This window comes from Mobula birostris, chromosome 6 (assembly GCF_030028105.1).
Source record: "Mobula birostris isolate sMobBir1 chromosome 6, sMobBir1.hap1, whole genome shotgun sequence".
Lineage (NCBI taxonomy): Eukaryota > Metazoa > Chordata > Chondrichthyes > Myliobatiformes > Myliobatidae > Mobula > Mobula birostris.
In genome coordinates, this window is record NC_092375.1 from 17,004,330 (window position 1) to 17,017,604 (window position 13,275).

A 13,275-nucleotide genomic window follows, 5' to 3' on the forward strand; every position below is an offset into this window, starting at 1 on the left:
ATTTTCATCTGACTATCCTTAAAATAGCCCTGTGGCAAAAAAAATGCAGCCTTATTCACACTTTGAAAGTAAATGTCATTATGCACAGTATTTTATTTTCTAGAGCTTTTTGTTTGGAGCTTACCTTTCAAAGACTTCCTTTTACTTTGAAAATTAATGGTTTATTTTTGTTAGATTTAGTTCATTCATGCTGTCTAATGTTCAGTAGTGCCTCTGTTATGGATCTGACCAGTATTTTTAATTCCCATTTCATAAAACTATCCCACATAGTGCTGTGTGAAGTAGACGTAATCGTTATTGTAAGTGAACTACAGCTTTGTTGCACTGAAAGTTCAAAGTAAATCTATTATCGAAGTACACGTCACCTTGAGATTCATTTTTGCAGGCATTTGCAATAGAACAGAAAAATATAATAGAATCAATGAAAAACTACACAAGGACTGACAACCAATGTGCAAAAGACGTACTGCAAAAAATAATACTGAGAACATGAGTTGTTGAATCCTAGAAAGTGTGTCCATAAATTGTGGAATTAGTTCAGAGTTGAGGTGAATAAAGATGTTCACGTTGGTTTAGTAGCTTGATGGTTGTATTCCTGAACCTGGTGTTGTCGGACCTAAAGCTCTTGTATCTTCTTCCTGGTGGTAGCAGTGAGAAGAGAATATAGCACGGATTGTGAGGGTCCTTGGTGATGGCAGCTGCTGCCTTATGACACTGCCCCTTGTAGATGTGCTCAGTGGTGGCGAGAGCTTTGCTTGTGATAGCCTACTCTTTATAGGCTTTACTGTTCTTGGACATTGGTGTTTCTGTACCAGGCCGTGACGCAACCAGTCAGGATACTCAACACTATTATTCCTTTGCACACCTTGTTGCCCATCGGGCAGCAATTTTGCCATTTCCATAGCGTTTACTTTTTTTTAACAAGGCCAAGTTGCTAGCATGACGCTCAACCAAGCACTGATGGAAAGCGTGCATGGAACTGGCCGCATTTAAACTTGGGACCGTTTGCCTCTAAATCCAGTGCGGTTGCCACTACACCACTAGCTGGCTGTACACTCACTACTATGCATCTAAAGAAGTTCATCAAAGTTTTGATTACATACCAAGTGTATGCAAACATCTAAGAAAGCAGAGGCGCTGTTGTGCTGCCGTTTGACGGCACTTCCGTGCTGATCCCTAGACAGATCCTCTGATATGATAATGCCAAGGTACTGATGCAAAGTAATATGTTACTGGATGAGGTTCAGACTTCAATAACTAGGAGGCAAACTTCTCTCTCACTCAGTGGAAGAAATCTAAACTGGCTAGCTGTGGTACAGTTCTTGTCACTGTCTTTGGCTTTAAGAAGTCTCAGTAATCACAGTACCAAAATATTGTTATGATTTGCTTGATGAAAATAAAGGTTGGTTAGTGTGAAATTCCTGGAATAGTCATTATTTTTGTCCATTAATCTTTGTCAATAAGTGTGGTATTTGCATTTGATTTTCTATTATCAACAGGACTGAAATTGGAGTATAAATTTTGGACTTCTGTAAAATGTTTAATACCTGCTATCTAGGCAGATTCTTCTTGCTGAACATTATCCACTGTGCCATTGGTACAGATCTTCTAAGAGAGTGGATGGAGAAAATTTCATATTCTTACCCACTGGTTTCAGACCATTAGTTCCATTTAAAAAAAGCAAAGTGGATACTGCGAGGATGTTTCCTATGGTATGGACCAGTGGCCACAGCCTCATATAGAGGGACATCCATTTGGAATAGAGATGCGGAATTCCTTTCGTCAGATGGTATGAATCTGCTCAATTCACTGCCACAGATGGCTGTGGAGGCCAAGTCATTGGTTATATTTAAAGCAGTGTTTGATATGTTCTTGTTTAGACGGCATCAAAAGTTATGGGGGAGCAGGCATAAGAATGGGGCTTAGAGGGATAATAAATCAGCCATCATACATTGGGCTGAATGGCCTAATTCTGCTCCTATGCCCTTATATAGGTTTATCAGATTATATAGCTGGTGTAATCGATGCCTTGTAACGTTTATAGTCCTGGGTAGAGTTCTTCTCTGGAACTACCTATGCACCAATGTATTTAGATTTAGATGACCAGAGTTGCGCGCACGATTCTAAATATAACTTCACCAATGAGTTATATTAAACTTTCTATCTAAACTGAATGGCTGCCAGGTTTCCTTGAATTGAGTTGATAGGCTTGTTGATTTGGTTGCATTGCTTCATTGAGATACGTTTCCTTTGTTTTTATACCCAGAAATTCTACTGGAGTCAATTTTTTAATGAAAAGGTCCTTTTTTTTTTAAACACATCCTTTTCAGTATTTTCTGTGGGTTTCTAGAATCAAAATTTCACAGCTGTAGTAAAACTCATCAATGTATTGCAAATGTGAATGGTGCTGTAATGGGTGTAAGAAGCATTATTCATTTACCAGCCTTGGGGACTCTCTCTCCAAACTAATTTCTGTTTGGTTTCTTATCCACTCTGCTTGGTTCCTTGCCTGCCATTGTCAACTACAACCCTCTCCACAACTGGTGTGAATTTGGACAAAGTAGAAGAGCATGGAACATCTGCAAGGATCTTGTGCCTTTTTAAGGACATGGACCATCAATATCTTATCAAACTGTGTACACAGTGAGTTGGAAATTGTGTCCTGTCTATGCACATAGAGAAGCTAGTGGATAGTTGATGACTCAATTTCACCAGACTTTGCTGTTTGGCTTTAATCTGTCATTTTTTAATCATTACTCCAGCTGTGTGCTGGTGAATGTATTGTATAGCTCAGTATTTTCTGTAAATATGAGGCAAGACAAGTAAACATGAATGGTTCAACTGAGAAAGTGCACTTGCATTTATCGCTACAGTGCCCCAAGCTTCATAGCCAACAAACAAGCTTTGTAATGTTAACGCAAGAGATTCTGCAGATGCTGGAAATCTTGATGAACACAAAATGCTGGAAAACTCAGTCGGTCAGGCAGCATCTATAGAAAGGAATATACAGTTGACATTTTGGGCTGAGATCCTTCCACCAGGACTGGAAATGAAGGGGGTAGTAGTCACAATAAGAAGGTGTGAGGAGGGGAAAGAGTGCAAGCTGGCCAGTGATAGGTGAGACCAAATGAGAGGAAAGGGGTGTAGGAGGTGAGGATGAAGTAAGAAGCTGGGAAATGATTTGATGTTGAAGAGGTAAAGAGTGAAAGAAGGAGGAATCTAGTGGGAGGGGACAGTGGACTTCTAATAGGAAAGGAACATTGATTTCTCCAACTTCTGTTTCTTCCTACTCCCCCCCCCCCCCCCCTTTCCATTCCCCATTCTGGTTACCCCCTTGCCCCTTTTTTTTTAAACCCTCCTTCCATGGTCCACTGTTTTCTTTGTACAGCACAGAAGCAGGGCAACCACTGACACCAAGCATTCTTTGAAGAGTATTGATGATGGCTAGGGCTACCAGTTTTGTAAAGACTTCTGTAGAAAAATTTGCTGAGAACAACCTTGGTCAAAGACCATGTTCGCCTACATCATACAACATGGCATATGATGATAGGAAGATCATACCTGTCTCTTGAGATGGACATGGAGAATTCCAGGAGAGAGTAAACGAGAGAGTAAACATGGACAAGTGAAAGTGATATCTCCATGAATTTCTTTAATTTCAATAGCTGTATCTTGGGACTTCAGTAAATCCAGAACTTAGTTGTGAGGTGTCCATCTCTATTTCACAGGCCATTAAATTTCCAGACCTGTTTCAATATATCTGAGGTTCTAAACAAGAAATGTATTTGAACAATACTAGTTTCCATTGTCACTCCCATCTGAAGTTGGTCTTTCCAAAGTCTTCCCTTTGTGCAGAGATAGTAGTCATTAAAATCATAGGGATTTCAGCAAGTTACCATCGTGATTTGAGAATTGCATTCCTTTGATTCCAGTTGTCTCTTCTGATCTTTGGTATATTTTTGATACTTTTCAATATACAGTGGCATGCAAAAGTTTGGGCACCTCAGTCAAAATTTCTGTTACTGTGAATAGCTAAGCGAGTAAAAGATGACCTGATTTCCAAAAGGCATAAAGTTAAAGATGACACATTTCTTTAATATCTTAAGCAAAATTACTTTTTTATTTCTATCTTTTATAGTTTCAAAATAACAAAAAAGTAAAAGGGCCCGAAGCAAAAGTTTGGGCACCCTGCATGGTCAGTGCTTAGTAACACCCCCTTTGGCAAAGTATCACAGCTTGTAAATCCTTTTTTAGACAGCTAAGGGTCTTTCAATTCTTGTTTGGGGGATTTTCACCCATTCTTCCTTGCAAAAGGCTTCTAGTTCTGTGAGATTCTTGGGCCGACTTGCATGCACTGCTCTTTTGAGGTCTATCCACAGATTCTCAATGATGTTTGGGTCGGGGGACTGTGAGGGCCATGGCAAAACCTTCAGCTTGCGCCTCTTGAGGTAATCCATTGTGGATTTTGAGGTGTGTTTGGGATCATTATCCTGTTGTAGAAGTCATCCTCTTTTCATCTTCGGCTTTTTTACAGACGGTGTGATGTTTGCTTCCAGAATTTGCTGGTATTTAATTGAATTCATTCTTCCCTCGACCAGTAAATGTTCCCCGTAGCACTGGCTGCAACACAAGCCCAAAGCATGATCGATCTACCCCTGTGCTTAACAGTTGGAGAGGTGTTGTTTTCATGAAATTCTGCACCCTTTTTTCTCCAAGTATACCTTTGCTCATTGCGGCTAAAAAGTTCTATTTTAACTTCATCAGTTAAGATCTAAACAAGCCTGATGCATTTTGGAAACAAGTCCTGTGGACTGATGAAGTAATCTTGCTTAAAATATTAAAGAAATGTGTCATCTTCAACTTTATGCCTTTTGGAAAACAGTCCATCTTTTACTTGCTTAGCTATTCGCAGTAACAGAAATTTTGACCAGGGGTGCCCAAACTTTTGCATGCCACTGTATATTGTCTCTATTGAATTTTCTTTTTGGAAAAGCTGAGATTAATTTTGCTCCTGACGTCTCCTTACCTGGCAATGAAAGGTAGCGTATAGAGCAACATGGACAACTGGGTCAGTGCCCTGTGGTCCAGCGTATGTCATAAATGTCAGTGTAGAATTAATTTAACAGGAGGAGGAGGCATCAGAAATACCTTTATCATCTCACTTCTTAGTTTTCCTCACTAGGCAGCCAACATTATCAAGGACTCCTCCCACCCTGGTCATTCCACCACCCCCACTGGGCTTCAGAGCACATCCAAAATCCCAGGCTTAAGGACAGCTTCTATTTCTCTATAATACTCTTGAATGGACCTTTTGTATCCTAAACTTCATCATGGCCCCTGCACTTTGTAATTGTGACCCTATATTCTATTCAGTTTTCTTTTCTACCTTTTCGCTTGGAATGGTTTGCCTGGATGTCACTTAAGCTTTTCACTGTATCTTGATACTTAGGGCAATGATAGACTAATTACCAATTCTGTAACCTCTGTCATCTAGAAGGACAAGGGCAACAAGTGCATGGGAGTGTCAAAATCATCTCCCAAATTGCTGACCATTTAGATTTGAAGGTATAGCTTTTTCTTCATTTCCAGTGGCTTCAAGTAATGAGACAGCACGATGGAAATATCATCACCACAGGAATTTGCAAAGCTTTAGGGAAAAAGTCTTGTTGCTGTCATTTTGAAGGCAATTAGTGTTGAGCAGTTACCATAAATGATGGTTCTGGCTTCTTGTGTGTAAACACTTAAAAGTACATTTAGCCAGAAGAGCTGAGTGGATGATCCATCTGGGCCTTGTCCTAGAGTCCCAATGTTACAGAAACCTATCATCAGCCAATTGGGTTTTCACATGTTTCATCACGAAACTGTTTTTGCTTTGTTGAGCAATGTAATGTAATCCTAGTTTTGGTGTTGAGACTTCTGCTTTAGTGCTAACATTGGCTTAATCTATCAGTACATCAAATAGACAACAGAATGGGGAATTTCCTCGATTAGATTTGTTCACAAGAAATGAAGCAAACCCATTCAATCAATCAAATTAGCTTTTATATCAGAAAAGTCATGGGAGGGTGAGGTTGTCCTTTTGCCATTGGGCAGCACTTTCTTGCCCATTATCTGCTTTTGTTAATGTTTATTTTGGGTCTGCCATGGTGGTCCAGGTCACAACCTATCCTTGGTCTAAATATGATTGTGACTGCAATTTCAGAAGGAAAGAATGGCTGCTCTTGTCATCAAGACAACATTTATTTATTGAGATACAGCACAGAATTAGCCCTTTGGGCCATGCCACCAGTAAACTCCCGATTTTTAACCCTAGCCTAATTACAGAACAATTTACAATGTCTAATTAACCTACGAACTGGTACATCTTTGGACTTTGTGAAGGAAACAGGAGCACATGGAGAAAACCGCGGAGAGACCTCATACAGATAACATCGGAATTGAACTCCGGACTCCGATCCCCTGGGTTGTACTAGCATCGCACTAACCGCTCTACTACAAGAGTGCCCAACTACCTGAGTGTGGTGTTAGGAAATCCTGGGGAAGTTCGAGTTTAAGTATAACAAGCAAGAACATTGTACTTGTTAGGAATCCTCCCAACCCCAGAACAAGGTTGTATGAGTCCCATAAGATAAATGCCGACCGAAATCCAGGAATTGATTTGGACTGAAGGTAATCAACTGGATTACCAATGAACTTCCTTCCTTAAGACATGGGGCAGAATTAGGCCATTCAGTGGAGGCCAGGTCTTCATGTATTTTCAGTGGTTGATAGATTCTTCATTGTTCAGGGCATGAGGGATCTGGGGGAAAATTGAGGCTGAGGAAAAATTGATTAGCCATGATGAAATGGTGGAGCAGGCTAGATGGGCCAAATGGCCTAATTCTGGTCTTGTATCTTGTGGTCTAACAATAAGGTCATGTGAGTATATTAGCTCAGATAAGACAGTCTTGTGTCTACATTAAAACCTCGCTGCAGCAATTCTTCGGTAATCAGTGGTGAATAACCTTCTCACAATACATTGACTCATTCGTTATTGGAAATGGTCAATCTCTCGCATCAAAACCAGGACTGTCAGATGGTAATAGTTTCTTCGCTCAGGCTGTGAGACTAATGAATACCCTGCCACTATTCATTAGTCTCATCACTGAGACAGTGATCTGTTTACTGTTTATTTGTGCTGCGCACTGCATACATTTGAGGTATATTTTACTAACTTATTTATGGTACTATTTTAGGTGCTCTGTGTTTTGTGGGTGCACTATGGTCCGGCAGATCATTGTTTCATTTGGTATTATATATGTATAGTCAAATGACGATAAATAAACTTGATCTTAGTCACCAAATGCGCTATTGATATGGAGAGTCACCAATAATCAGAAATGTATTTGGACCAACCGTAAATACTGTGATTTACAAGAGCAGGTAACCTGTGTAACCTAGGTCAATAATCCACCATCTTGTTTTCCTTAAGCTTTTCCACTGGCTGCAAGGCACAAGTTCAAAGTGTAACAAAATACTGTTTTCCTATATTAGTGCAGTTCCACAGCGCTCTGAGGTCTACATGATCAAGCTCAACCTGAGAGACTTATTCCTATTTGTGAACATCACTAAAAGCCTGTCCTGCTCCGTCCATATTGATGTCAAGGCCAAGAAAGCTCATCAGTGCCTCGACTTAATCAGAAAGCTAAGGAAATTTGGCCGTCAACCCTTACTAGTTCTTATCAATGCACTATAGAAGACGTCCTGTCTCAATGGATTGTGGCTTGGTATGACAACTGTGCGTGACTAAGAAATTGCAGAAGGTTATGGGCACAGCTTAGCACATCACAGAAACCAGCCTTCTCTCCCACCCCCCCCACCCCCACAGACTATCAACTTCATTCACCTCTATACCTTACTTTGCCTCAATAAAGTAGCCAGCATAATCAAAGACCTCGCTCACTCCAGAAATACTCTTCTTCCCTCTCCCATTGTACAGGAGATGCGTAATGCTGAAAGCATGTACCACCAGTTTCAAGGACAACTTCTATCCCACTCTTATCAGAGTCTTGAATGGACTACTTGTATGATACAAAGAACACTTAGCTTTACAATCTTCTTTGTTATGAGCTTGCACTTTCTAGTTTATCTGCCCTGAAGTTATTTGGTAGCTTTTACACTTAATTGCTGTTTTGCCTTATTCTGTCTCAATGCACTGTGTAATGATCCGAACTGTATGAACAATATGCAAGACAAGCTTTTCATTGTATCTTGGTACATGTGACAACAATAAACCAATTCCAATACATTCACACTTTTGGTCCACCCTCCTGTGGGAATTTTCCACTGTTCCTTTATCAATCCCGTTTGTGCAGTAGTTCCCACTCATTGCCATTTTCTCCAGGGAAATTGCGGACGCTGCCCTTTAAATATTTTATTAATGGTGTCATTCCCTAAATTAATGAGTCTAGAAATAAAATTAGAAAATGAGTCTTGAAAGTAAAACACAAAATGAGCCTAGAAAGGAAAACAAATACAGTGGATTCGCGTTTATTGGACCGTTGATTAATTGGGGCAGCTGTTTATTTGGGACAACTCAACAAACAAAAACTAATCAAGAAAATGGTCATGATTCCCTTCATTTATTTGGGACATTATGTCACATAATTGGGACAGGAGATTGTTGCCAAACAGTTTCTAACTAACACCACTGGTGTGCATTTATGTGGATGTTAGACTACCCTGTGCTCAGAGTAAACAGATTTCAGATGGCGTCATTTGCATGTGTTTATGTTCAGTGAACAATTATTTCTGTCACTGGTGAGAAATAATCAGTAAGACAATTCAAAACTGTCTTGCTTGCTGGTTTCAAGATTCTGGCTTTGATGTTCCAGAAGTAACCTGGAGTGAAAATGAAACTACTCAATTTAGGAACTATGAAGATTTTGAAGGTATCAAAAAACATTTTGAATGTTACAACAAAAATGAGGATTTGGAGGATGTAATTCTTGAAAGCACTTTGAAGAGAGTCCATTATCTGCATTAGATATCTGCACTGATTTTGTTTACAGTCAGTCATAAGAACATGCTAGCATACATTGGATGAATTCCTTTCCTGATTATTAGGAGCTAATACAGTTTTATAGTACTTTAGTATTGCTAGTGTTGTAATTCATTCTATATTTTAAAACACAATTTGTTACTCAGTTTGCCTTTTTTATACCTTTAACTATTTCCATGAAACTTTGACTAACTAGGGCAGCCACTTAATTGGGCTAAAAAGTACTGGTCGCAATGTATCCTGATCAATTGGAATCCACTGTATTGGAAATGCTAATGTCAGGCAGTTTCTGCAAGGAAAGAAACAGTGTTTTATCAGAATATTTTTGAAAAAAGAGTGAGTTATCATCAGTGTTTAACTTGTACCTTTACTAGGTTTGCTGGGATTTCTCTTGTGCTTTTGTTTCCATTTGATATGGGAAATTGGAAAGTAACCTGCATTTACCGTTGTCTGTAAGATAACTTGCAACATTAACAAAGTAATTCTCATTAGTTTAAAATTTGAATGTTTTGGTAGTGCTCATCAGTCAACTCCTTTTTGTTCTGGGTCTTGTGAAACTTTTTCCATTTTCTCAATTGTGCATTACTATCAGTGGATGTAATCTTAACACCCAGGTCAATATTGTGATTCCAGTCTTTCCATAAGTCACCCAGATACATGTTCCTTTGTGAAAAATTATTTTTGGAAAGGATATTTGATACTATAAACGTAGCATTACTTGTGCATTAGACTTTTATTTGGAGATTACCCTTTCATCATTTAACAGCAGAAGTGACTCTTTCCAAATGCAGTTTCCCTACCACCATTAGTTTAACATAATTTTATGTTTGACCTGTTGTTTTGTGTTGATTTTTTTTAATGGCCTTCACTGGGTTAATATAAACCCATTTACAGTAGTAGCTAAGACGAGGAGTGGAAAATGGTATTGTATCAGTCTGGTAGAAAGCCAATTATTAATAGACTGGTCTTTGTACCATCTCTTGACAGATTTGCATTGATCAGTGGGAGTGACAAAGTACAAATCACAGATCAGTTTAGTTCTGTCATCACACCAGAACTCCCCTCCCTCTCTCCTACACACTACTTGAATCACATCTGAAGTTAACCACCTTTATCAGTTAGCACTCTTTCTAAAGAGTTGACAATTGAACAAAGAAGATCTAAAACTTGGCTGTGTAGATATCTGTAAACAGATTGGATTTTTCCATAATATATAATGTTTCTGGCGATAATCCTGTAGGAAACTGTGCTTATAAATGAAGGGCAGAAATGTAGGAGCTGGTCTTTCACTTTCATAGTAGCTTCTCTCACTCACGCATCAGCATTTAGCATGGAAAGTGGCAGTAATTGTTTGTTTCAGTTTTGTACCCCTATTTTTCTTCTTTTGATAGTGGGACAATGTGTGCAAATTCAGAATCAGAATGTGAACGTGACATCCGTTTCATTCAACAAATACAATTTCCAAAGATAAGAGATGTTTGTTTTTTAATGGATTGTGAACCTCGTTTCCAGGGTCGTATATACTGCACAGAAACAGGCATGTCAGTCTGACTCAGTCATGACATCCAAGGTGTCTATCTGAGCAGATCCCATTTGCCTGTATTCAATCTGTATTCCTCTAACCAGGCGTTCCCAACATAGGGTCCGTGGACCCCTCAGTTAATGGTAGGAACTCTCTGATGGTGGTGTCTGAAAAGAGGATGCTGTCCAAGTTGCATGTCGTCGTGGATAATGTATGTCTCCCATCCACTACATAATGGACTGGTCGGGCACAGGAGTACATTCAGCCAGAGACTCATTCCACCGAGATGCAGCACAGAGCGTCATAGGAAGTCATTCCTGCCTGTGGCCATCAAACTTTACAACTTCTCCCTTGGAGGGTCAGACACCCTGAGCCAATAGGCTGGTCCTGGACTTATTTCCATCTGGCATAATTTACATATTATTATTTAATTATTTATGGTTTTATATTGCTATATTTATACTTTATTCTTGGTTGGTGCAACTGTAACGAAACCCAATTTCCCTCGGGATCAATAAAGTATGTCTATCTATCGATCTATCTATAGCTCTGAGATACATCTTGAGTGACATGTAGACGAGAGTAGTGTGGATGACAGATTTTCTTTGCTGAAAAATGTTATGAACTGTCTTTATATAACAGTTTGATAACTTCATGGACGCCAGAAGTGATCCTAATATTTCATTCAAGGTTTACAGTACTGTGCAAAAGTCTCAGGCACAGCGTGGCTATGACTTTTACGCAGTAATAGAGTAATTTTATGTATTGCTCTGTATTAAGGCTGTAAAAAACACGCACTTCATTACATGTGAGTGATGATAAACCTGATTCTGATCTGGGTCTCTATTGTGGACTGAGAGTGGGAAGGGAGCAGGGAGAGGGGAATCATGGTTGGGAAAAGCGGAAGGGAGGAGAGAGGGAACAGGCAGCACCAGAGAGATGCTCTGTAATGATCCATAAACCAACTGCTTGGAATCAAATGATCTTGCCTGGTGTCCCAGGGCTGATAGCATGCCTCCCCCCACCCCGGCACTCCTTCTCTGCCACCTGTCCTACACCCCTCCTGTGGCACTCCACTCTCACCATTCCCAACATCCTCTGAGGCTGCCAGATTTGCAAACTTGTACTCTATTCCACATTAACAAATGTAGTACTGCTCAAATGTACTAGCTATATGTATGCCCCTAAGGCCTTTGCATGGTACTCTAAACTTAACTGATACAGTTGCTAACTTGCACCTGAATTGGCCCATGGCCCTGTATTACACAGCCAGCATCAGTAACAACATCAGAAAAGAATAGAAATACTGAACTGAATCAACGTTGTTTTATGAAGGGAAAATGACCTATTTGATAGAGTTCTTTGAGAAAATGGCCAGTAAAATAGAAAAACAGTGATTGTGGACTTTCAGAAGGAATTCAATAAGATTCCAATCAACACAATTACAGTTTGTGAAACTGGGGTTCATATGCTGACTTGTGTTGAGAAGTGTTTATCAGACAGGGTTTTATTACTATTTATTTATGGTGCAACTGTAACAAAAACCAATTTCCCTTGGGATCAATAAAGTATGACTATGAATCCATAAAAAAAAAAAGGTTGGGAACCCCTATTCTAAGCTATTTTCTATCCATGCACCCATTAAACATTGTAATTCTACCTACCTCCATAGCTTCTGCCAGTTTTATTGCACGCACGCATCCACGATCCACTGTAGTAAAAGTTCCACCCCCCCACCCCACGTCTGATCGCTTTTTAAATCTTTCCCGTCTCACCTTAAATGTATGCACCCCAGTTTTAGACTTTTATCCTGGGCAAAAGGCAATGCTAAATCCACCTTATCTATGACCTTAACAACAGGAATTCTGCAGATGCTGGAAATTCAAGCAACACACATCAAAGTTGCTGGTGAACGCAGCAGGCCAGGCAGCATCTGTAGGAAGAGGTGCAGTCGACGTTTCAGGCCGAGACCCTTCCTAGAGACGCTGCCTGGCCTGCTGCATTCACCAGCAACTTTTATGTGTGTTGCTTATCTATGACCTTCATGATTTTAATCCCCTCCTATAAGATTACAGAAAAATTCCTGTCCCTGTCTATATAATGTTTTTCCTTAACTATCCAGTGGTTAAGGAAGAGAGCACATACGTTGTAAGGTATATTTCATGGCCCTGGATCTCCCAAATTAATTCACAACTGCTGAACAACCTTTGCAGTGTAGACATGGTTGTAATACAGAAAGGAGACCTTTCCCATGTCTGTGCTAGAGTTGCTTTCTGGGTTAGTCAACCAGTTTTGACTTGTTTGAAACATAAGTCAAGTGTGTTGGATGTCCAAGTTTACAGACCAAATGCTGCCTGGTTAACCCTGTTTGTTCAAATATCCCTTCAACATATCCACTTATTTCCTTCCCATTTTCTCTACTATGGAGCAACTGTTAGAACATAAAACATTGTTACAGTACAAACCCTTTGGTCCATGATGTTGTGCCAACCTTTAACTTTAAGATCAATCTAACCCTTCCCTTTTTGATAGACCTCCATTTCTCTACCATTCTTGTGCCTGTCTAAAAGTTTCTTAAATGTCCTTAATGTATCTGCCTCTCTGGCAAAATGCTTCAGACATCCACCACTCTGTTTTAAAAAAAACTTGCCTCTGACATCCTCCCCCATACTTTCCTCCAGTCACTGTAAAATTATGCTCTTGTATTAGCTAC

General features: G+C 39.7%; 1 protein-coding gene across 1 annotated transcript in view; it reads left to right on the forward strand.

The window, feature by feature from the left end:
* LOC140198817 (calcipressin-1-like) overlaps positions 1 to 13,275 on the forward strand; it is a 98,413-nt gene that overhangs the window by 51,871 nt on the left and 33,267 nt on the right. The gene's annotated exons all lie outside the window — the stretch shown is intronic.